The sequence below is a fragment of the Lissotriton helveticus genome, chromosome 6 (genome assembly GCF_964261635.1).
Source record: "Lissotriton helveticus chromosome 6, aLisHel1.1, whole genome shotgun sequence".
Taxonomy (NCBI): domain Eukaryota; kingdom Metazoa; phylum Chordata; class Amphibia; order Caudata; family Salamandridae; genus Lissotriton; species Lissotriton helveticus.
In genome coordinates this window covers 532,966,925-532,991,867 of record NC_136067.1, presented here as the reverse complement: position 1 = coordinate 532,991,867, position 24,943 = coordinate 532,966,925, and the positions used below count along the sequence as shown (strand labels likewise).

The following is a 24,943-nucleotide window of genomic DNA, read 5'->3' as shown; positions in this document are numbered from 1 at the left end:
AGCCTGTAATATGGGACCCCCTAAGACTCAAATAGTTTCTCTCTGACCAATGGAGTAAGTGTTCACAGGCCCTAGTCTGCCTACTTTTTCAATCATTCATGTTAAACTTACTGCAAACAGGCCCAAAATGCAATGTGTCAGTGCAAATCTAAAATGGGCAAAGTCCATTCACACTGAACGTGGGCTTGAAGGGCTGGGCCTGTGTGTAGAATAGTGGACCATAAACATCTCCAGTATCTACCCACAACACTAAAATTAAGTTTTGCTGAATTTGATACTGTGGTGTCCACATGCATGGCACAACTGCCACACCCTTCTGCTATGCCCAAAGGAGTCATCCCATTCAGGTAAAACTGTTAATCACGGTGACCTATTGTATAGCTTCTGATAGGAATTTCACACCTTATTCAGGACAAGTACAGGTTGGGAGGAGCTGGAGAGTTAATGACCATAGGCCTCCTGGAACTTTAGGCAGGGAAAGGGTAACATTTTAAAAGTTACTTTTCCTTAATATTTATTAAAACTCCGACTGCACCATTGAATTGGATTTTTAATAACTATTAAAAATAGTTGTTTCATTATTTTTTTAGCTGAATCCATTTCTGTGATGCACTATTAGTATCAAAATCTGTACTCTGATTCTCTACATAAGACAGCTAGGATTCCCTCAGTGAAAATAGCTTTTAGGGCCTTGTCACTCCAGGAAAATGTTATCATTAACTTTCCAAATATTCCACTTTTAAATATCATGCAATATATTGTGTGGACTACAAGGCACACATAGGGGTGACCTACTAATATTTAAAAGAGAGATTTGTACCTATCAGACAGGATTACTTTAGCGGTTCGCACTGCAGGTTTAAAGTGAAGGAGTCAGGCTACAATGGGAGTCATGAACCCTTATCAGATTAGTGGATGGCACAAAAACTGATGTTGTACCAGGGTACCATGGAACCTTCCATTCTATTGGCGTATTTTCTCCATCATGTACTATGGCCATGTAGTAGATTTAAATATGACAATCAGAGATTAGCCAATTTCTACATGTTTTAGGAATTCGGACACATGCATCAGGCCCTGGACAGCAGTACCCCACTGTGTGGAGTCTAAAATACAGCAATAACATTTGTAAAAATAGGTGTAACCACCCAAAATTGCACATTTTCCCACAAATTCATTATAAGCCATTAAAAATAAATAAAGAATAAAAATGAATCACACAATCATATCATGGGATTGCTGCAGAATTATGACTCGTGAACACCACACTTAACATTGCATACATAAGTATTCTTTGTATCCTGGTTTTGTTTGATCTTTGGGGAACCATCAACACCATCAAAATTGAGGTATGATTAATAATTTGTCAATCTACATACCGTTCAATGACCCTTTACTACAACGTTTCTTTTCCTATCTACCTCTCTAACTGTCATCAATGTGTCAAAATTGGATTCCCCAGAAATCAGGAGCCTATTGTAATGTATGAAGTCATTCAATGATCTACTGTCTTCCCCTCAATTTAAGCTGTACATCAAACCACTTTGATTACCGTTGACAAGCACAGAGTCACGATCCTCCAGTACAGCAATGATAGTCTATTTTATATTTTCCACAATCAAGACAATCCATTTACTCAGAGCGTACCTTGCCCATATTCTAGCTTGGACGTGCACTGCCTATCTCAGTATGAACAAAAGAAAGACCCCATTTGCCATAATTGCCACCAACTATAGACAATCCATAAACCAGTGCTGGCTCGTTGAAATGAAACTAGATGGAATCACATTAGGGGATGGTGAAGTTTTAAATTGCACTCATTGGCAAAGTCAAAAAAGTAAGGTGAATTTCCCCAACTTTGCTGTACTCAAGAAAATTTTAGAGTTTAGAGACCTACCTTTAACGATTTCCTGCAGCCTGATGCTGTGCTCAAGAAGGAGAGGGCATCCAGCAGTAAGCAATCATTAAATGAACAGCTAGAGCCATGGGCCAAGGGCACAATATTGGCATCTGAATGGAGGCAATGTTGCCCCTATAAAGGCATTGTTCTGCAACCCTATGCAAGTGGATCTTGACGCCAGAAATCTTTTACCTATAAACAGTAGGGCTTCCAGAGGTGGAGAATTTCAGTGTGTGGATGTGAGACACAGTGCCACACCTGCTGCCATTTGCAAGTCCGAGTAGTAGCCAAATTGTTGCTCAGTAGAGACTGGACTAGTAAAACTGCCTTCTTTTGAAACTAAGACCAGAAGGTTACTAATTAAAATAAAATCAGTGCGAATTCAGCAGTTAATCCTCAGAGATTGATAAATGATTATCATTAATTTGATCAATAGTAGCACTTTTTATTTATACCTCCACAAAATAGTAACAACTAATGCATGCTATAAACGCATCAAGAAGTTCATCAAGTACTTGTTTTAGGGTATGAATTAGAATTTTTGCTATCGAAAAGGTTGATTTCAGATTGAAGTAAACACTTGTAAAACAACATTTGCTCTACTGAGCTTATGTGCACAAGGTCTTCTACATCAAGTATTAATAGTTTGGGAAGAGTGGCATATTCAGATGTAGAAATGAATCTGCTGGAACACTTTATATGCACTTTAAAAAGGCCCCCTTTTCGGCAATTGTAATAAATGCTGTCACTACGATATTAAGAGTCTTACCTCGTGCATTGCCAGTTTCGGCCCTCTTAAGATGTCTAAATGTGTGATATTGGTGGTCGAATCAGGGATCCACTCTGGATTAGCGTATCCTTCTTGCAAACTTTTCTGAAAACATTTCAATATTACGTTAAAACACATTTGATCATTGCTTTCAGAGAAAAATATAATGAACCTTGATCGGCTTTCTGTTATGAAGCATGTAAATGTAAATGTAAATGTAGTATACTTGTAAAGCACACAGCTGCCCCAGCAACGGGGCGTCCCGGCGCTGTATAACTCTGGGGAAGCCGTCCTGGCTTTCCCTGTGGGATGGTCCCTTGCTGGGAGTCCCCAAGGTGGAGCCAGGCATCCCCGGAATTGGTGGGGCCGTTGTGGAGATTAGGCAAGCTAATTCCCAGAGTTGCCGAGTGGAACCCCTGATTAGAGTAAGCACCGAAGCGAGAATTATCGAGTCCGCTGACCAAGGTCCACGACCCTGCCGCGTCGGGAATTGAACCCTGCTCCCAGGCTGACTTCTGCTCTCAGGCCTGCCGCCTCTAACCAGTGAGCCACACTACTCCACTTGGCAAAAACAAAAATGTGAAGGATGGAATGCTTGAGTAAACTTAACTCACTGGTAAATACTCGGGACCCATTCACGTCCTTTGTCTTTTCCCCACTATGCCACTCTAGAGACAGCATATGGAAATCATGCTTGGATCTGCTTCAGAAGGAATATCCCAGCAAAACTGCCAGGCCGGGTCCCTTTCAGAGGCAACAGGTGTCGGCTGTGTTGCGCCTCATCACTGATGAACTGCTAGAGTACTGTGGCACTGTGAGCACATCTGAGCCTAAGCCTGTAATTTAACAACATAGAAACACAGAATCAATCTGTATAAGTACTCAGTCAGATAACACTTTAAGGTCTGCAGTACCTAAAGAAAAAAGGCGTTAAATAACGAAACTGACAAGGGGGCATATTATCAAGAACGTTAGCGGCAGGAAACTGCCGCTAAAACGTCGAGAATGGACTTGATAATATGTCCTTGTTAATTCCCATAGCAGCCCAGGCTCTGCTGTTAACCTGGGCTGCTTTGGGAATTCACAAGGGCATATTATCAAGCCCATTATCGCCGTTTTAGCGGCAGTTTCCTGCCGTTAAAGCGGCGATAATTTTATCACTGTTCTTGATAATATGCCCCAAGCTTTTAAAGAAAAACGTCTAAAAAGCTCGGCAAAGCTAGATGTGAGAGGGTGAAGAATACACACATGAATGGCTTTTATTATACAAGTCATGAGTCGTGCACTTTCCAAATGCTGCGCTTACCAAGAATGCCAGACTCAATAAAAGCACTGCTCTTGACTCTCGTTAACACGAATTGAAAGGAATATGACAGATTCTGAGCTTTGCATTCTATCTTTCAGACAGGATTGTACAAAGAGACAGAGCTAGATATATGTTTGTATGTATGAGAATTATTGTTTAGAGATGCAGCACTAACCTAACGTGATGCAGGCACATTAAATATATCTACACTGATACTGTAGAAATTGACCAGAGGCAATTTGTTTAAGTCTGTTTTTTTTATTATTTTGGTTCAATATGCAGTCATTTTATTCTGACGGTAATCAAGCCAAATGTTTTATTTTTTTACCATTTCATAAGTATGACAGTTATGCACTCCAGAGTTTGGTACTTTTACATATTGCCCCCTTGGTATTCTGATAAATTGCCGAAGGGCATAGTACTGTATATAAAACATTATTATTTATGTAGTGCTGGCCTAATCCTGGGAGTAGAGATGCACTTTACAAAGGGTTGTCAGTGATTGGGAGTAGGTTACATAGAAACATGTGGAGGTTCGCAAAATTGTTATAATGATAGCCAAGATATGTTTTATCTAAAAATGTATACATTGGCAAGTTTAATAATGTGCACAACATGCACATTTACATTTGTCAAATTGGTCTTTAAGTTGTTTAAAATGTGTACGTTGGGTCAGAAGCAGCACTGTTGATAGAGTCAGAATGGGCGTTCTGAGAAGAGCAGATTTTATTGTTTTGAAAGTTAAGGAAAGATGGTGCATGTTGGACCGGTCCTTTTCTGCACGGTCACCTCATAATTTTACCTTCCTTTGTTGAACCTGTTTTTGTGGACTTTTAGAACTCTGTGTGCCTTACTCCTGCTAATCAGTGCTAAAGTGCTTGTGCTCTCCCAGGAAAATGTGGAACAATTGGTATACCCCTAACTGTTCCATTTAATTTACTTACCCATCCCTAGTAAATGGTACTACAAGTACCCAGTGCCTGCAAAAATGCTTATGGTAGACTGCAACACTTAATGTTCCACCCAATGATGTAGCACTGAAAAACTGTAAACTAGAAACTGTATATAAAAAGCTATTTATTTCAACTTCTGAAATGTTAAATGCATATTTAATTTGCTGATGTGGTACCAGCGTTGACATTTCGGTCTCTTAACCCCGTCCCTGCGCCACGAATTCCGCCGTGGCACAGGAGGGCCAGGGCGTGAGCGCAGTGCTTCAGTGCTCATGATGGCTCCATGCCGTCATGAGTCACGTGCAGCGTGTGCTCATGACGGCATGGTGGTGGCATGACCCCGCCCGCTCATTAATTCGCCCGCACAGGCGGGTAATTAGTGCCGCGTGGGCAGTGCGGCAGCGACATGTTGGCTCCATGCCGTCATGAGCACAAGCCTACCGTGACTCATGACGGCGTGGAGCCGTCATGAGCACTCAAGGGGTTAAGATATAAATCAAGGTGTCCCTCCTCAAGATCATATGTCAGAGAACATAAATGCTGAATCCGTAACCAGTTAGACATCTAAGGTGGAGAAAATCCATAAACTGGGCAATGAATAAGGTGCAAAATACACAAGGTTGTAGTTTCGTCCATTGGAAAGTATGAGCCAAAAAAGAATTAAAAAATGTCCTATTAATTGATAAACAGAGATGCGAGGGGGATGAATTGCCCATTGTTGAGAGCGGTATACACCCATTACAACGCATTTTTTACAACGCACTACCATTACAACGGAACTTTTACAACGCAAATACCATTACAACGCATTTATTTACAACGCATGTTTTTACAACGCAGGTACTTTTACAACGCATACCATTACAACGTAAGTATTGGTAAGTATATAATTATATTTAAAATGTTATATGTTAGGTTTTTTTTAAAGGGGTATTTTTAGGGTTGAGGGTCAGTTTTGGGTTTTTGGGTAAAGGGGTATTTTTAGGGTTGAGGGTCAGTTTTGGGTTTTTGGGTAAAGGGGTATTTTTAGGGTTCAGGGTCAGTTTTCAGTTTTTGGGTAAAGGGGTATTTTTAGGGTTCAGGGTCAGTTTTCAGTTTTTGGGTAAAGGGGTATTTTTAGGGTTCAGGGTCAGTTTTCAGTTTTTGGGTAAAGGGGTATTTTTAGGGTTCAGGGTCAGTTTTCAGTTTTTGGGTAAAGGGGTATTTTTAGGGTTCAGGGTCAGTTTTCAGTTTTTGGGTAAAAGGGTATTTTTAGGGTTCAGGGTCAGTTTTCAGTTTTTGGGTAAAGGGGTATTTTTAGGGTTCAGGGTCAGTTTTGGGTTTTTGGGTAAAGGGGTATTTTTAGGGTTCAGGGTCAGTTTTCAGTTTTTGGGTAAAGGGGTATTTTTAGGGTTCAGGGTCAGTTTTCAGTTTTTGGGTAAAGGGGTATTTTTAGGGTTTAGGGTCAGTTTTCAGTTTTTGGGTAAAGGGGTATTTTTAGGGTTCAGGGTCAGTTTTGGGTTTTTGGGTAAAGGGGTATTTTTAGGGTTCAGGGTCAGTTTTCAGTTTTTGGGTAAAGGGGTATTTTTAGGGTTCAGGGTCAGTTTTCAGTTTTTGGGTAAAGGGGTATTTTTAGGGTTTAGGGTCAGTTTTCAGTTTTTGGGTAAAGGGGTATTTTTTGGGTTCAGGGTCAGTTTTGGGTTTTTGGGGTACAGGGGTACAGGGTAAAAATAAAATAAAATTAAATTTAAATTAAATTAATTACATGAAATTAAATTAAATTAAATACAATTACAATAAATTATATTAATTTTAAATAATATACAATTAAAAAATATATATATACTTACCAATACTTACGTTGTAATGGTATGCGTTGTAAAGGTACATGCGTTGTAAAAAAAAGCGTTGTAAATACATGCGTTGTAATAGTATTTGCGTTGTAAAAGTCCCGTTGTAACGGTATGCGTTGTAAAAATATGCGTTTTAACGTCATATATCCGTTGAGAGCACCTGACTCTGATGTGCCAAGTCAGTCAGTCTTTTTTTTTATCTCATGCTTCACAAGGGACGACACGGTCTTGTGCTTTTGGCTCCTTCTTGGTAGAATGCCTCTCCGACATCAACAGACAGATAGTTTACATATTAGAAGAACAAATTGTGATGTTAGACCACGCATAGGAAGCATTTATGGCGCACTGAACACCCAGGGATGCTCCACAGGCCGAAGGATGGGTAGTAGTGTTGGCCATTTGCAAGAGTAGTGTGCTTCTTTTCAATTATGTTTCTGGTTGCCGCACCTACTTAAAAGTGAGGCAAAACACAGCTGACTCCCCTCAGCACAGTTTCTATCTTAAGTATGCTCTGGTTTACTGAACAGAGGATCAGCTTACATCATCATTATGACACAAATCCTGCCCCCTTTTCTTTTTTCTTTTTTCCATTTCCCCTTCTTTCCTTTCCAGAAGATAAGTGGACATTTTAACCACCTATCCGATCCTCTTCGACCCCTTCTTTGTAATGTGAGGAGTGATTCTGAACAGGTATGTAATCTCTGGATTGGCTGTATGGATGGACCCAGAACATCATCTGTATTTCACGCACAGCCTGCTAATGCACTCATCACACGCGCAAGATAGGAGGAAAACTTCCCTAACATGGACTGTGATATATGGTGGACTTAATCTTATAACAACACTACTACTCTATTGACTGGAATGACCTAAGTCCTCTCCTTTTTACTTTGGCACACCCAACATATGTTGAGCAGCACCCGAATCACGTACGTTTACATTATGGATCAAAAGAAGGGGTGTTCATATGTGCTAGTCCTCTCCATATAAGGTACTTTCACCATTTCCTTCAGGATTCCTTCTCCTCACCCCCAAACATCTGTTCCATCCTACCGGCACTCTCTCCTTCCATATTGTTACGATGTGCTTTGTTACTACTGGAGAAAAATGTTGTTACATGTCCTGTGACCACCACTCTCAATGGCTGGGGAATTGATGGTTTTCCCTGTTTTTCAAAGCTATATTTTGCAACTCTAATTCAGTGGTATGTTATATGCATCTTGTCAGATGTTGTAATACAGTGTACTGTATAGTTGAAATTATTATTAATAAACACTAAAAGAAAAGATAAGTGAGCAATGAATGTTGCAGTAAGTGACACTTAAATTAATCATTTTGCAAAATTACATTGGTTGTCAAATCTAAAATCAGTGATGAGCCGTTTAGGCTAAACAGTTCTGCAAGTCTGATTGATTTTAAGTGGCTCCTGCACTGTGCACTTTCTTTGACTGCAGATTAGTTTTCTCGCAATAACAAAATGCTCCATTAAGTCAGACTGTTTCACACAGTCGCTGAAGTTCAGCCTGATGGGTGGAGCTTGTTCTGGGGTGCCGCACTCTGATTGACCAAGCCTTTCTCAGAAAGAGCAGTGACCCCTTAGTAGTGTGATCACAGTACACATGTTGTGCACAAAGTGTGCAATATGCAACATGTTATTCTCTTTGGCCTTAAGGCAAAAACTCGAACATTCATTGGCTTTCTCGGAGAACTGGTATTTATGGCTAGCCAACATTTTAAAAAAGAGACCAAGGAGCAAGAAACAAGTACTTAGGCCTTAGTACTCACCGAACATTTGCAAGATTACTGAGGCATCACTGTATCAACAGTCAGGTAGCATCCATCAGACTACCGATGCCTACTTATACAACTTTGGCCAATTTCTTTTAGTTACTCCAACAGGGCCATTGGCTTAAAGCTTAAAGCGTAAACAGGGCCATTAGCTTAATGCTTAAAGCTTAAAGGGCAATATTATCAAGAAAGGGCGATACATTATCGCCGCATTTATCGGCAGGAAACTGCCGCTAAAGCGGCGATATTGGGCTTGATAATATGACCGTATGAATTCCCATAGAAGCCCAGGTTAACACCAGAGCCTGAGCTTCTATGGGAATTCACAAGGGCATATTATCAAGCCCATTATTGCTGCTTTAGCGGCAGTTTCCTGCCAATAAAAGCGGCGATAATGTATTGCCCTTTCTTGATAATATGGCCCAAAGCTTTTTACCATCCTCAGTTGTTGAAGACTTTTCCTTAGATTACACCTCTGTTAGCGGGATTTCGGAAGGATGAGGGGGTGCCTTTAAGAATATTGATTCTGTGTTCAATCACACACCACTATTATAAATGGTAACTAGATCTCCGAAGTTACTGATTAGCACTTTATGTTCAGTCTTACAAAGTAAAGTGGAAGTAAATTTGCTTCACACAATTGGTAATAACATTTCCACAACTGATTTTAAGTTAAGAAATATATATATTTTAATCAGCAAATCTGTGACACTGTTAGAACCGGGGTCTCTTGTTGGCAGAGGGTTGTACCTTGTCCAAGTAGGGACCCACATTCCTAGTTAGGGTAAGAGTAGTACACACTAAACGTTTACCTCTGCTCACCGTTGGGTAGCTTGTCTCAAGGCAGTCAGGCTGAATTTAAGAGGCAATGTGTAAAGTATTTGTGCATGCACACACAGTAACACAGTGAAAACATCATAAAAGTACTCCACACGAGTTTGGTAAAGAGCCAATATTTATCTGATTAAAACAAGACCAAAAACAACAAAAATCCAACATACACAATTAAAAATGCGAACTTCTTCAAGATTAAATGCAGTTCTAGCACTCAGAAATAGAATAGATTCGATGAGGGTTATACAATGTGTTTGAAGACACCGATTCTCAAAGTTCAGGGCCGAATGTGAGAGAGTGCAGGCCAGCTACGGAGTCGTACAAACCCCTGTTGCAGTACCTTGAAAACATTGACAAAACAAAGACATTGTGAGATGCTGGGGAGGTGAGGCGTCACTGAGGCCAGTGCGGCGGTGTTTGTTCCTTACTGTTGGTACAAGTCGTTAGCATATCGTGGACGCCCGGGTCATTGCAAGGCACAGGGGAGGTGATGCGGCGTTGATAGAGAGTCATTGGTTCCGCTGATGGTTTGGTGTCAAATCATGAAGGGTCAAGCCATGAGACGTCGACTTTACTGTGTCGATGTCCCACCATGGGGAAACAGGTGCTGAAGCGGAGGTGGGCATCAGTGATGAGGTGCTTGAGACTCACACTGTGGTGAATCTTTGGAGGCACTGCAACAGTTTCGGATACTGCCTTGCAAGTTGCAATGATTGCTTTAAGCGGGGACCACAGCTCCGGTGCTGGCAGCTATGCAGTGTGGAAGAGCAGCTCCGGCTCCAAAGTCACCCTCGAAGTCAATGGACAGGTTTCGTCTTGCTTAGCAGAGCAAACCCACTTCCAATGGCACAGGAATTGGTTTTGGCACCACTTGGCAAGGCAGGGCTTTCAGAAGAAAAGCCCTGACACTGTAGGTGAAGTCTTTGATGGCACTGAAACTTCCAATAGGTGGCAAGCTCAACTCAAGATGTTGCAGAACTTTAGAAATCAGGACGCAGCAAGCAAAGTCCAGTCCTCTCACTACCAAGACAGAAGCAGCCGGCAGCAGGCCAATACAGCAAGGCAAGCAGCAAATTGGCAGTCCCGCCTAGCAGCACAATAGCTCTTCTAAGTAGAATGTCCTCAGTCAAAGGTGTTCCGAGCCAATGGTCTCAGAGGCCTAGTATTTATACACATTTTAGCATTTGACATTGGGAGACTTCAAAGAAAGGTCTTTGGAGTGCACAAGAACCTGCCCTTTCTGGCTCCTAACACACTACAGAGGGGTAGGCAGCTCTCTATAATGGGACAGGCATGACCTATTCAGGTGCAAGTGTCAGCTCCTTCCACTACTCTAGCTCAGGAAGTCACATCAGCCCGGTGATGGGTCATCAGGATATATAGGGCACACCTCAGCTCCCTTTGCGTGTGACTGTCTAGAGTGAATTCACAAATGGCAGCTATCATCCAACCCAGTATGTATTCTACAGCCAGGCAGAGACACAGAATGGTTAAATAAGAAAATGCCAACTTTCTAACAGCGGCCTTCTCAGACCTGCAGTTTAAAACACAACTTCACTAAAATATGTGTTTTAAATTGTGAGTCCAGAGACACAAAACTCCAATTTTCTATCTGAATTTAAAATATTTATATAGCGCTACATTCACCATACGGTTTCTTGGCGCTGTGGAGGCTAATTTAGCAGTGGGAACGAGAAAAAACTAGTGAGGGGGAGAAAATAACATCAGTTTACATTAGGAAAAGCCTGGGTGAACAAGAAGGTCGTGAGGTCTTTTCGAAAGAGGGAGTAGTGTCTGGCCAGACGTAAGTGATCGGGGAGGGAATTCCAAAAGGAAGGTGCCAAGAATGAAAAATTGGCTCCGCCCCATTTCTTGCGTCTGTAACGGGGTACCTGGAGAAGAGATTGGGTGGATGAACGGAGCTCACGAGCAGGAGTGTACTCTTTTACCAGAAAGGAAATGAAGGCAGGAGCCGTACCCTGGCGCGCCTGAAAAAGCATGCAACCAGTTTTAAAAAGGGATCGCTCCCTAACAGGTAGCCAGTGTAATGCCTTCAGTAAGGGGGTGGAATGATGGAAACGGGGGAGACCATACACCAATCTGGCCGCCTGGTTTTGAACCAGCTGGAGCTTCCGCATGCTATACGCTGGGATGCCATTGTATAGGGCGTTAGCGTAGTCCAGCCGGGAAATCACCAAGGCGGACATGATTAGTTTAAGTGCTAGGGGAGAAAAGAAACGAGAGACAGAGCGAATAGTTCGAAGGACAAGAAAGCAAGAAGAAACAACAGAATTTATTTGTGAGTGAAGATTGAGATGGTTATTAATTTTGATGCCCAGGGTCTTAACTGAGGAAGAAGGCGTGGGGGGAGGTCCTAGAGAAGAAGGCCAGAAAGAAGAGTTCCAGGGACTGGAGGAACCACCCGTAAGGACCAGTTCTGTTTTATCGGGGTTCAACTTCAGATGGTTGTGGTCCATCCAGTCCCTGATGAAAATCATAATAGTCTGAAAATTAGAAATAGAGTGAGAAGAAGGAGAAAGATTAAAGATAAGCTGGAGGTCGTCCGCATAATTATAAACGGTGACCTCCAGTTGTTGAAGTGCGAAAATCAGAGGATAGATGTAAAGATTAAACAGAAGAGGGGAGAGAGAAGAACCCTGGGGGACACCACATGTGACCTTGAGTTGGGTGGGCGAAAAATCCCCCAACCGGACCGCCTGGGTCCGGTCCCTCAGGAAGGACGATAGCCAAACCAGGGCTGAGCCCTCGACCCCCGCCGCTCCGACACGGGAAAGTAAGATGGAATGATCCACCGTGTCGAAAGCGGCGGAGAGATCGAGGAGCACCAGGGCCTGGTAGTTGTTTTGGTCCATGGCCTCCCTAAGGTTGTTCAAGACCGACACCACGACGGACTCGGTGGAGTGCCTAGGCCGGAAGCCTGCCTGGCGGGATGCTAGGCCCCCGTTGGCTTCTACATGGGCACTGAGGACCGATGTTACGTGTCGCTCCAGCACCTTGCCCAAATAGGGCAGAAGGGAGATGGGACGATAATTAGCTGGAGCAGAAGGGTCCGCGCAAGGCTTCTTCAGGATGGACACTATGATAGCAGATTTGAGTGCTGGGATTACCACCCCCTGAGCCAACAAGCTATTGAGAAGGGAGATTGGTGGTTTGGGGCAGACAGAATAGATTTGTTGCAGAATATGGGCTGGGCAGATGTCTGCCAGGGAACCAGACTTAATTTTGGGAAGTATTGCAAGGAACCCTTCTTCAGTAAGCGGGGGGATAGAAAAGAGACAACCGTGAGCAGCTGGGGGGAGGGGCTCAACGAAAGTAGGGGAAGGAGATGGGATGTTGGCTTTGATGTTACTAATTTTTTCCAGGAAGTAGGAGTTCAAAGAATCGCAGAGGGACTGGGTAGGGAGTGTGGCCCTGTCAGAATAAGCCAAGTCATGAACGATAGAGAAGATCTCCCTAGATTTGTTCTCCGCCACCAGAATTTTAGCTGAAAAGTATACAGTTTTGGCGCCTAATATAGCCCTTTTATAGTCACTCAGCAGAGTAATATAGTGGGTTTTTAATAAAGGGCAGTAATCCTTTCTCCATTGCCTCTCGGCCCGCCTGAGGGTCAGCTTTTTTATCTTCAGGTCATCGTTGAACCACCGGTTAGACTCCTTAGATCTTCGGGTTGAAATCCGACGTAATGGGGCTACCGTATCGCAGCCTCCCGCAAGCCAGGTATCGATGGCAACGGCCTGAGAGATGGAAGATAAACCCTCTAGGTTAGGTACAGAGTTTGAAAGGGAGGATGACAATGCAGGAAGGTCTACCCTGTTCCAGTTTCGCGCCCAGGTGTTTTTGGCAAGCGGAATCTTTGCTGCCGATTTAAGGCGGAGGGAAAAGGAGATCAAGGCATGATCTGACCAGGGACATGGGGACACGGACATGGAAGAGACCGAGATGTTAAGAGACCAGACCTGGTCTAGTACATGGCCGTGAATATGTGTGGGAGTCTGTAGGTGAGGGACAAAATTCAGGGATACAAGTGAATCAGAAAAATGCTTAGAGGCAGTGCATTCATGAGGGTCTGAGGGCCAATAGTTAAAATCCCCTAGTACTAGGACTGAAGCGTGATTAATCGCTAAAGTGGCCAATAGGTCCTGAAATGCTGGCAGAAACAAGTGGGAGGGCTGTGGAGGGCGGTACATTAATAAGCATGTAAGCGGGGGAGAAAAAGCAAGGGAGCGAGCCACAAGGTGCTCGGTGGGGTTGATAGGAGAGGAGGGAAGGAGTTGAAAGTTGTGCTCAGATCGGGCTATAAGAGCCACACCACCCCCTGCCTTGCCCGCTGATCGATCAGCACGGAGGGCTATATAAGACAAGGGAAGGGCAGCCAAAAGGGAGGGCAGGGAGGACTCACAAAACCAGGTTTCTGTTAAAAGTAACATGTCAGGCTGGTGAGTATCGAGCAACATAAATAACTCCTGGTGATGCTTTACTGCTGACCTAGTGTTAAGTAAGATAATAGACAGAGGAGGGGAGAGGGATGAGGAACCAGGATCAGAAACAAAGGACAGCGGAGGGATCGTGTGGGTAGGGATGATGTGATGAGAGGGAGGATCAAGGCCAAGAGCAGAGATGTGCCTAATGGTAGGCACAGACAGGGGCCAATGACCCTGAATAGTGCGTAGGTCCTCAGATGAATAAAAAAGAAAATTAGGACGCGCCCCTAGCCCCGTCCGTCCATCTGTTCCCGATTAGGTGATACACTTGTAGTGTTACAAGCAGTTCTAAAGCTAACCTATGGGAGAGATAGGCCTTGCAGTAGTGAAAAATCAATTTAGCAGCTTTTCACTACCAGGACATTTTAAACTAAAATTCACGTCCTAGCTTGTAAATACGCTGCACCCTGCCCATGGGGTTACCTATGGCCTACCTTAGGGGTACCTTACATGCAATTAAAGAGAAGTTTTTGGTCTGGCAAGTGGGTGCATTTGCCAGGTTGACATGGCAGTTTAAAACTGCGCACACAGGCTCTGTGGTGACCGGCCTGATACAAGTTTGAAGGGCTACTCATATGGGTGGTACAATCTGTGCTGCAGTCCCATTTGTAGCATTTGATTTAGAGGCCCTGGGCACACACAGTGAATTTTTACTAGGGACTTATTAGTAAATCAAATATGCCAATCATGGAGAAACCCAATGCTATTACATTTTAGACACAGAGCACATGCACTTTAGCACTGGTCAGAAGTAGTAAAATTCCCAGAGTCCTAACAACAACAAAAACAAAGTTCAGCATCCAGTCAAAAACAGGAGGCCAGAAGCAGAATGACAGGGCAAACCACGGCAAAAGATGCCAAACCTAACAGACACTATGATTCAAAAATGTGCGCAGACCCCATTTTAGAAAAGCTCTCCACTCCCAGAACTGATGCAGACTATTGTCTAGGATTAAAAAATAGGGTGTATTCTGCCTAGTAGTTCTGACCCGAAAGCATCTACATCTCACTCAAACAATTCAATAGGCACTACTGGTTTGGTTTCATACATACAAATAATGACTTTAACTCAGACAGTATTGTCAATCTTGTAGAAAGTTTCAAACGTTCTCCTTTTATGGTTCATCAATGAACACCATCCCTTCTCTAAGCCCAAAATTGTCAAAAACATGAAGAAACTCAAGAGGGTAGATAAACAATGCGCAATAATGGACTGCATCACAAATGATTTTAATGTTAAAGAAAATAGTGCAATATCGAAATTATCAAAAGGCAAATAAATCTTCCATCTGCAATTACTTTGTACAATGAGATGCTCTCTGAGGAAAAGAGAATCCTCTCCTTTTGAACAGTTTCAGATATTGCTCCTACTGACAATATTTCCATCAGAAAATCTAGGGGATCTCGAAGCCACTTGGTTGTTAATCCCCAATACCCTCTAAAGTACCGAGGGTGGAGTCAGATCATTGATGCCCTACTTTGGCCCTTCTCTTTGAATGTTGTACTTTGCTCAAATAACAACCGGAAACAAGTAAACTTCTTTCAGAGAATCATTGGGAATGTCTCCAAGTCTGCTACAAACGTCATGATATGTAAGCGGCAAGGAAAGATTTGCACTTGATAGAGAGAGTTCTTGCTTAACCTTTAAAATATGACATCTTGTGCCTCCAGAAAACGGGGTACAAAAATCCCCCAACTTATTTAGTATTTGAATGTTTTTAAACTCCAGCCTGTAAGCTCTCCCTGAATGGAAGAGCAGCTGGGCCCTGGCTTTTTATAGTCCAACAAAGGTTTTGCAACAAAACAACAGCAATATAAAAAAAATTGAGCTGTCAGAAAGGAACAACTGGAACGCGACTGGTCTTCCCTGTATGAAACTATCCAATCTACAGATAGGGGGAAGTTTTGGAATGATGTAAATCAGTTTGAAGGAAAATCGGTTCAACTTGAAGGCAATCGTGTGACATTATTGGCTGGGTAGTGCATGTCACCTATTTTATTGTAAGGATTCTACAGCTCCACTCCCAGTCTTTCAGGTCCACTCGCACTTTCGAATTTAAATGTAATTAGTGGCAATGGGGAAAAGAAGGCCACAGTTAAAGAGGTAATAATATGTTGCACCAGGACCCAATGGATTACTTTCTAACATATTTCGTTCTGATGAAGATTACTGGGACAATATGTCCTGTATGTTCTTTATTTAATGTCAGTTAGTTTACTGCTGTGGGATTCTTTAGTCCTGTATTGTATGCCTATTAGTTTAAAACTGTGTACACTTTACATGGAATGATTCCATACTTTGACTATTACATAGAAAAAGGAGTCAAGTCAAAAGCAAGTAAGTATGGCTTGATTGCTTTCCTAGATAAAGAGTCAAAATACTATGCCTCAGTACTTTTGAATGATCTTACCATGAGGGCCACAGTAAAAACCTGTATCTCATAATGTCAGACTTTACAGCAGCCAATAGCAATCTTAAAAAATGTATGCATATATGTGTATTGTAATAGAATGCCAAACAAGGGCAGTTGTTTCTCCCAATTAATGTAAGTTTATTCATTTTAAAATGGCATTTGATTGTATCAACTGAGCCATACTTTGGAAAAATCTAGCCTGTCAGGGGACTCTCCCACATTGCTGAGAACAATCTAGGATCTACAGTAATACTTATATTCAACTAACGATGGGAGATAATATATGTACTACATTATAAGGATATTGAAGGTCACAGAGGAGTTCATTCATAAGGTTATGGTACTCTGAGGTGTCTTGCAATGTACTTATCAAGTACTGGGGGTACCTTATACCTTGAAATACATGGGAACACCATCACCTTTCCCACAAACCACTTAAATCCTTGGTGCGTAATTCTTTCATATGAAAAAGAGAAGGCATGTTTGCAAACATGAAGAATGAAAAATAGAAGCTTTACTGCAAAAGTAAACACATCAAAAAGATGTTACATATAAGCTGCAAAAAGACATTAGTAGCATTTTAATACAAGTTCCTTTTTTAAAAAAAAGGTGCGGTAGAATATTGCAGAAAGAGTGTAACTTTTCTATAAATATGGAAGGAGTGCAAAAAATAAAAGTTGCCATAAATATCTCCTATCTTCTTTTCAATCTACAGCTAGTAAAACAGAGCAGAAGGAAGAAAAGCAAGGTTGTGTTGTTCATTCTTTAAACAGCTCCTTTAATTATGGTCCATCACCTGACCTAACTTGCCCCTGGATGCTGGCTCTGGCAGGAGGCACTGTGATGTTGGAACTCCAACTGTAATTAGTTGTTACAGTTGAGATCTGTTGTAATTTCTTTAGAATTGGCAACTGGGAGCATCACAAGTCTCTGATTATAAAGAAATTAGAGACAGGTTTCCCTGCATGGACTGAAGGGCCCATGTATAATAACAAATTATCGCACAAGCTCCCAATGCACAATGGGTTGAAATAGGGATGTGTTTGCATCACTTCATTGTTTAATCTCTATGTGGCTGATATGAACCAAAATACTTTGAACAATAGGGCTTGTTCTATAAAGATATGGCTTTACCATCATTGCATTACATTGTTGATTGAGTCGGTCTTGACATATCGAACACTGGTTCACCGCAGCCCCTGATTACACCTGCAAAATACTGTATAGAGTCTGAAATAGTAGGGAATCCCTCCAAATCTTACATTGTCATCTTCAGCCTGAAAAAAAGGCAATTAAGCATTATTAGCATTTGAATAACAAATAAATAATGTTTTTCCAAATACAAATACTTGGGCATCCAGCTCCCTGCGAGTTCCAATTATTGTTTTATTTTAGACTCTCTGTAGCCTAAGGTGAACACATTGACTTTTGCTAGATTTAGGGATGCTAATAAGCTTACTAGACCTCCAGGTACACCGCCCCTCGATGTGAGTACAGCAACGTTTATGCCATCCTTGGTTTATAGTGCTGAAGCCTTTTTGAACAAAATGATGAACAGTTTGGATGTCATCCAGAGAAATCTCTTTTGCAAGATCTTTAATCTTCCACATTCAACAAGCAAGTCCCAAATGAGTTTTGAATTAGGACTATGCCCGCTGAAACTAATCAGGCAAATCTGGAGCAGATACCGACTCTGTATCATTTCTTGCAATGAAAGAAATGCAAAGATCAAAAGCAAACCCACTGGTATTAGCCCTAGCAAATTTGTTGGACTTATTGGATGTAAAAATGTGCTGAGAAAGGGAATCTGTTTAAAGTGCCTATAAAACAGGGATCAACCAAAAGTATACCTGCAGTCATTTCAGCCAGATTGCTCAATCTCTAAAAACACGTGGTTTGACATCTTTAAATGACACTCCTAAGAATAAGTGAGCACACAACCATATTTGCTAGGATTCACTCTTGATCAGTTTAAAAAAGCCTACCAAGGTAACATCTTGTTATATTACAAATGCGAGAGTACAGGGCGTATTGGAGAGGTAAACTTCCCTAATCACAGCGCAGTGATCCACATAATTTGATGCTGCTGCACAGAGAAGATATTTTTTAATGGCCTGTTTTCAGAAGAGTAAGGGGGATATTCACAAAGACGGGTGATAACTATAGCATTTTCAGTCATCGCAAGGAAAGTTAACGCTGCCTAACCTTGTTTAATATTGCCATGTTAGCGAGGTATTTTGAAGCCCGCGGTACATGGCGATAATAACAGGGAAGGGGTGTCAAAACCCACTTAGTAATTACCGCGATGACGATTTAAAATCCTGCGTTAGCCGGCGATACGTTGTGAATGGCCGATAATCGGCTGAAAAGTCCCATCATCGCTACTTTTAGCTCCAGGCCCAACACTGCCCCTGCTGGAAGCCAGGTGTCACTGTGAGACTGGTAGCATGGTGACCACAGCAATCAGCTTCCTCGAAGTCTGACCATTTGTTTTATCCTAAAATACTGTCATTTTAGTGGGGCTAACTTAGGCAGACACCTTCCATCTGGAATACCTCCATCTTAAAAGGCTCCTGGTTGTGTTCCCTTCCATGCAGCAGGTAGTCGTCCTGCTTCACACCAGCAAAAGGCAGGTGTAAAATCCATGGTGCTAAAGCGGGTTATCCCCTATTTTTGCTTTGCTTCACAGATCTGGCAATTTGTTGTGAATGTGGTGTTGTGGTTTTCTCGTGTGTTTTTGCACGGGAATGGCTACTCTGCATCTCATTAGTGTTACTTGGTGGTGTCCACCATGGAGATAAATTTGGGGACAGTTATCGCGGGAATACTGGTGTTGTCTGCCGTCTGCACCAGCTTGTGAACGGGGTATTAATTCTATCACCACTTTTGATGCGTTAAAGTGGGGATAATTTGGAGATAAATCCCTGTGAATATGCCCCTGAGTGTAGGAGTCTGGACACAAGTGCTTACATGGTGTGTTAACATTTGTGATCTTCAGTTAGTGTGGCTTTGAAAGATTCATGAAAGCGTTCCACAAGTGAATACTTAATGTATCATCTCTATCCTCCATCTACCACCTTCATTAATCACGTTCTATTGGTTTCGGTACACTATGACAGGTGAATGCTTCTGTGTGCTAATTAAAACTTCACTAGTGACTAATAGATGTTTTATTATATATATGAGTCAGACAATTTATTGTTTTATAAATCCAATGTGATTTAGCTTGATTATCTGATTGTTGCTTTAAAAGGCCATGTGTTTTAAAGAGTTTAAGTATTTCTTATGTATGGCTTCCATAGGTAGCCTCTTTTGTTTACATTGGATTCTAAATCTGGTAATTTACTGCTATGATGTAGCAACAGCTGTTAACAAAACTTGTTCCCCACTGTTGTGATGTCATAAAGATCTTCCGAGCCAGGTAACAGTGCTCTTTGAGAACCTGTCTGGGCAGCGCAGGGTTACTTGTCTGCTTGGACTGAAAGCAGAAGCACAGATATAGGAGGCAAATGAAGGCAGGGTAGTCAGAAGGATGGCAGGTAAGGTATTTTTATCACATTTGGGCAATGGAGGAAAGGCCATGCTATGTATGGCTCCTCTAATACTCCTCTGCACCTGCATATCAGCTGAAAGCAGGGGCAGATGAGTTTGGGCCCATAAAGAGCATACAATTATAGATGGGGAAAAAGTGAATTGCGGGGATGTTTTTCACCTCGGTCTCCGAGTAACATCATAGACAAGTCGATCTCTCTCGTTGTCTATTTGATGTCACTCAGAATACCTCAGTGAAAAACATCCCCAGATGTCACTCTTACCAATCTATATTTCGATATGCTATGCATGTCTCTCACTCAGAGTCATCAGCGTTAATGTAAGATTCTAAATCTGATAATTCACTGTTGTGACGTAGCAATGGTGGGTTACAGATCTCGTAACTTACTGTTTCTACATCATAAAAGAATTCCAGGCGGCTCTGGCTGGGCCTATGAGAGCCTATCAGAGCATCACTGGAAGGCACAGAGCACAGTTTCTGAAAGAGTGGAAAAGAAGGCACAGAGAGTGGTGGGGATGGGTGACAGTAGGTCAGGAATTTTATTTTTAATTTGGGTCAGGGAGGGGAGGCCCATGAACTTCCATGTTGCAGGAGAAAATTACATTATGTGACTTTGCAAATCATTGATTTATATATGCTGCTTCCTTCAAATGAATTTTAAGGTCTAAGTGCTTGACTTTATTATTGCTGCAGTCAAACATCAATTTAAAATTGGAATTAAGACTGATAAGCCATTACAAAAAAATCAGTTAGGATGCTTCTGTTCTTTAAAAATATGATAGTTGAGGATTTGCATTACTGATTTGATAGGCCTGCTTGAAATTTCAGTCCAATTTAATTGAAAGTACTGGTCTATTTTAAATAAAAAATAGGGCGTAGTGGTGGTCACTCTAGCACATTCAATGAAAATTCAGTTGGGACATGTGTGGTCTGGATGTATGGTTAAGAACATGAGTGGCAACTAACAAAGACTCTATTTGAGTGATGTTAATTTATCATAATTATATATCCAATGTGACTAGAAACTCTGAGTTGGAAATAAAGTTAAGATCTGCAATTGTATTATTCATGGAGATGGTATCTCTAATGGAGGTTTTGGAAAGAAATGGTTTCAGAAAAAATTAATGTACTCTCCAGATCCAAACTACAGCCAGAAGTAATAGGGCATCATGGTGGATTTTAGATGTTGATAAATATTTTGGGCAATGTGGAAATAGTTCGGATATGTGGGTTTGTTCTATTCCGAAAATGTAGCTCCTTTTGGCTTAGTAAAGCTTCTGTAACCTCTACTCAGTTACAGAAGGTTCACTAAGCCAAAAAGTAACGTCAGTAATACATTGCTGTGTAAGGTAAGGGGTCTCTGTGTATTACATTCACATCATCCTTGTCAGCAGGCATAACTATGTCATTGTCAGAACTAGGATATAAAATAGCCCCTTTTATTCATTTTGTTAAATTGAATCTTGAGCAGGGAGCCTGCTGTTGCAGGTATTTCACCTTGCTGTTCTTAGGATTATCCTGTCCAATTTTGGCGAAAGTGGATTCAAAAGTCGAATGTACTGTTAGCTAAAAGATCTTGGTTTACTATTTCTATGAATTATCAACCAATGATGTATCCATTTTTAATAGTGAATAAGTCTTGTTTTTGTCGCCATTTTCTCAACAATTACTGGGCAGGCATGTACACTTGCCACATTTTGAACTGTTATTTTGCTTACCACAACTGTTCTGGTATATTAGTTAAATCTTACATAACTTTCGAGCACACAAAATAATACATAGAAGTTGTTTAAAGCTTGATGAGGGAAACATTTTCGTCTCTGCTGTCTCCATATACATTTGTCAAATTACAAAAATATTTGCGTAAAATGTCCATCTGACTAGGTCTTCTGGCATTTCGTTTTGAGGTGCCCACTAGTTTTCCCAGAATCCAGAACGGGCAATTTGATCTCTGGAGGCTGCGAAGACATGAAAGTCCTGTGCTGGGGTTTAGAAGGAGTGAAACGTTGAGAAATCATACTTCGTCCTGTGCTGGGGTTTAGAAGGAGTGAAACCTTGAGAAGACATACTTCGTCCTGTGCTGGGGTTTAGAAAGAGTGAAACGTTGAGAAGACATACTTCGTCCTGTGCTGGGGTTTAGAAGGAGTGAAACGTTGAGAAATCATACTTCGTCCTGTGCTGGGGTTTAGAAGGAGTGAAACCTTGAGAAGACATACTTCGTCCTGTGCTGGGGCTTAGAAAGAGTGAAACGTTGAGAAGACATACTTCGTCCTGTGCTGGGGTTTAGAAGGAGTGAAACCTTGAGAAGACATACTTCGTCCTGTGCTGGGGCTTAGAAAGAGTGAAACGTTGAGAAGACATACTTCGTCCTGTGCTGGGGTTTAGAAGGAGTGAAACGTTGAGAAGACATACTTCGTCCTGTGCTGGGGTTTAGAAGGAGTGAAACCTTGAGAAGACATACTTCGTCCTGTGCTGGGGCTTAGAAAGAGTGAAACGTTGAGAAGACATACTTCGTCCTGTGCTGGGGTTTAGAAGGAGTGAAACCTTGAGAAGACATACTTCGTCCTGTGCTGGGGTTTAGAAGGAGTGAAACCTTGAGAAGACATACTTCGTCCTGTGCTGGGGTTTAGAAGGAGTGAAACCTTGAGAAGACATACTTCGTCCTGTGCTGGGGTTTAGAAGGAGTGAAACCTTGAGAAGACATACTTCGTCCTGTGCTGGGGTTTAGAAGGAGTGAAACCTTGAGAAGACATACTTCGTCCTGTGCTGGGGCTTAGAAGGAGTGAAACCTTGAGAAGACATACTTCTAGCGGTTTCTTTTAAGGGATACGGAGGTGATTGTACGGTAAAGAGACACATCTGGTGTCTGGTGAGGAAGGCAATTGGAGATGTCTCACAGATCTTTTATGTAACAGATATTTGAACGTTTCCAGATTGGCCGCTAGATTAAACCACTGCATGGCTATGCAAGACACAATGAACATAATGTACCACCTGAAGATGGAGTGGGCGCCATGCTGCAGCACTACAACTGAAATCACAGTGGAGCTTGCCTTGAACAGATTGTCATAAGAGGAGGCAGAATTCTATACATTGGAGACTTTAACACCCAAAGTCACCATGAGGAGACAGAACAAGATCAGAAAGCAAGCACATTGGAAGAGTGAGATTTGATAGAAGGACATACCGTAGCATATCTTTGAGGCTGTAGGGCCACAAACAGTGATCAAGCCCATGCTTTCTGGGAATGGGGTATGAGATGCAACTTGTAGGCTCATATGAGAAGTACCCATTTAAACCCTAAGACTGAGGACACATAAGGGGGTAGATCTGATGAAGAGCATCCTTATTAGGAAAGTCCAAATGTGAAAGCACTGCTCCTGAGTTCCTTCCCTTTTCACCTGTTCTGCCTCTCCATTGTCACCTGGTCTGCTGCTCAGTTTTCACGTGTTCTGCCTCTCCATTTTTCACTTGTTCTGCTTCTCCATGTTTCACCTGTTCTGCCTCTCCATGTTCACCCTTCCACCTCTCCCTGTCTTATCTCTCCAATTCTACTCTGATGGAGGATTGAATCCACTTGAGGAGTGGCCTCTGCTCCTCCCTACTTGAATTATCAGAGGTAAACTCAACTTCTGTGCTGATTACCGAGAATGGAGTATTTGAATTGGTGTTACCATTGCACCTCTTTCATGCTAGTTATTGTGTAGCTGTATATTTGGCCAGTGTACTTTTTCAGGGGCATATTAACAACAGCCAGCGATAATTATCGCAGGCCGTGCTTAGCAATAATTATATTATCGCAGGCTATCTCTGGTATTTATCGCCCTGGTAGCGCGTAATTCACAACATATTACTCCAGGGCGATAAAAATTCCAGAGTTAGCGAGGTCATCGCCCTTTTGCAGGGAACATCGCTGGTTTTCCACCGATGTTCCGTGCAAAAGGGCGATAACCTTGCTGATAAGACCCACAGGGTCGTATCAGCATAATCCACCAGCTATGTTAGGGTTGGCTAAGTCAGGATTTTAGCAGATGTTAGGTTTTGCCGAAAACTGACGTTTTCGCCAGAATCTAACGTGTGCTAAAATCATGTGGGCTGCCTTGTAAATATCGCGATGTGAACATCAGCGATATTTGCAAGGTAGTCCATCTGGGGTATGCCTAGTAACGCCCACTTTGCATCTCATTGGAGATGCAAAGAGAGGTGCTGGGAAAAAGGGTGCTAACATGCGATTATGCATGTTAGCACCCTCTTGTAAATAGGGCGCTTGTTTTATCTCTGCTTTTTTGGCTTTGTAAGCCAAAAAAGCAACGTTAAAGCCCTTGTAAATATGCCCCCCAACTCTTTAAACTTAAGTTTAAATAGGTAAACAACTTGCACTGCTGCCTGTGCTGTACCTGTTCAGGGCATTAGGGAAGATGACATTGCTGCTGCCAATGCTCTGGCTGTGATCTGTATGTCCATGAAGCTTAGTAAAAATCATTTCACTCTTCAAAAGCCGAATGACTGGCTTTATCAATGCACGATGAAGGTTTTTTTTTGTGGATGGAATAGCTTCATATGGAAACACGTTTTTCTGTGGAAGAAAAAAGCTTCAATGGCATTTTGCAAATTCCACAAAGGGATGGATGCAGATTGTCTACTGCTCCATAAAGCGAGGATTGGGGAAAAGAGGGTCACACCACCATTTTGGACATCAGGTGAAAAGTTGCACATCTATATTAGAAGCGCACAGATATTGCTGTATTTGTTCATGAATTTACGCAGAGCGTGTTAAATGCAGTATTAACACCCATTCCCTATGATCAAAGGGAATAATTGAAAATATTGCTCATTCGATGTTCACTAATTTATAATGATACTTTATGAATGAATACTTCAAGACGCATTATTGAATAACGGTATTGAAAGAACATAATGTGCATGTCGTTCTGTATATGAGAGTTTCTGGTCTGAAAATATTTCATAGACTCTAAGAATAAAGCAGATCAGGAAATACAGGAAGGATGTGTCCATTCCCTATGCACATCTGTGTCATCAAGCAGTATTTACTCTGTAAAACAAAAGGCGAGGGTGCCTGAAGCTCTGCTCG

The 24,943-nt window shown here is 42.0% G+C and overlaps 1 protein-coding gene across 1 annotated transcript in view; it reads left to right on the top strand.

The window, feature by feature from the left end:
- KHDRBS2 (KH RNA binding domain containing, signal transduction associated 2) overlaps positions 1-24,943 on the top strand; it is a 1,768,831-nt gene that overhangs the window by 48,933 nt on the left and 1,694,955 nt on the right. The gene's annotated exons all lie outside the window — the stretch shown is intronic.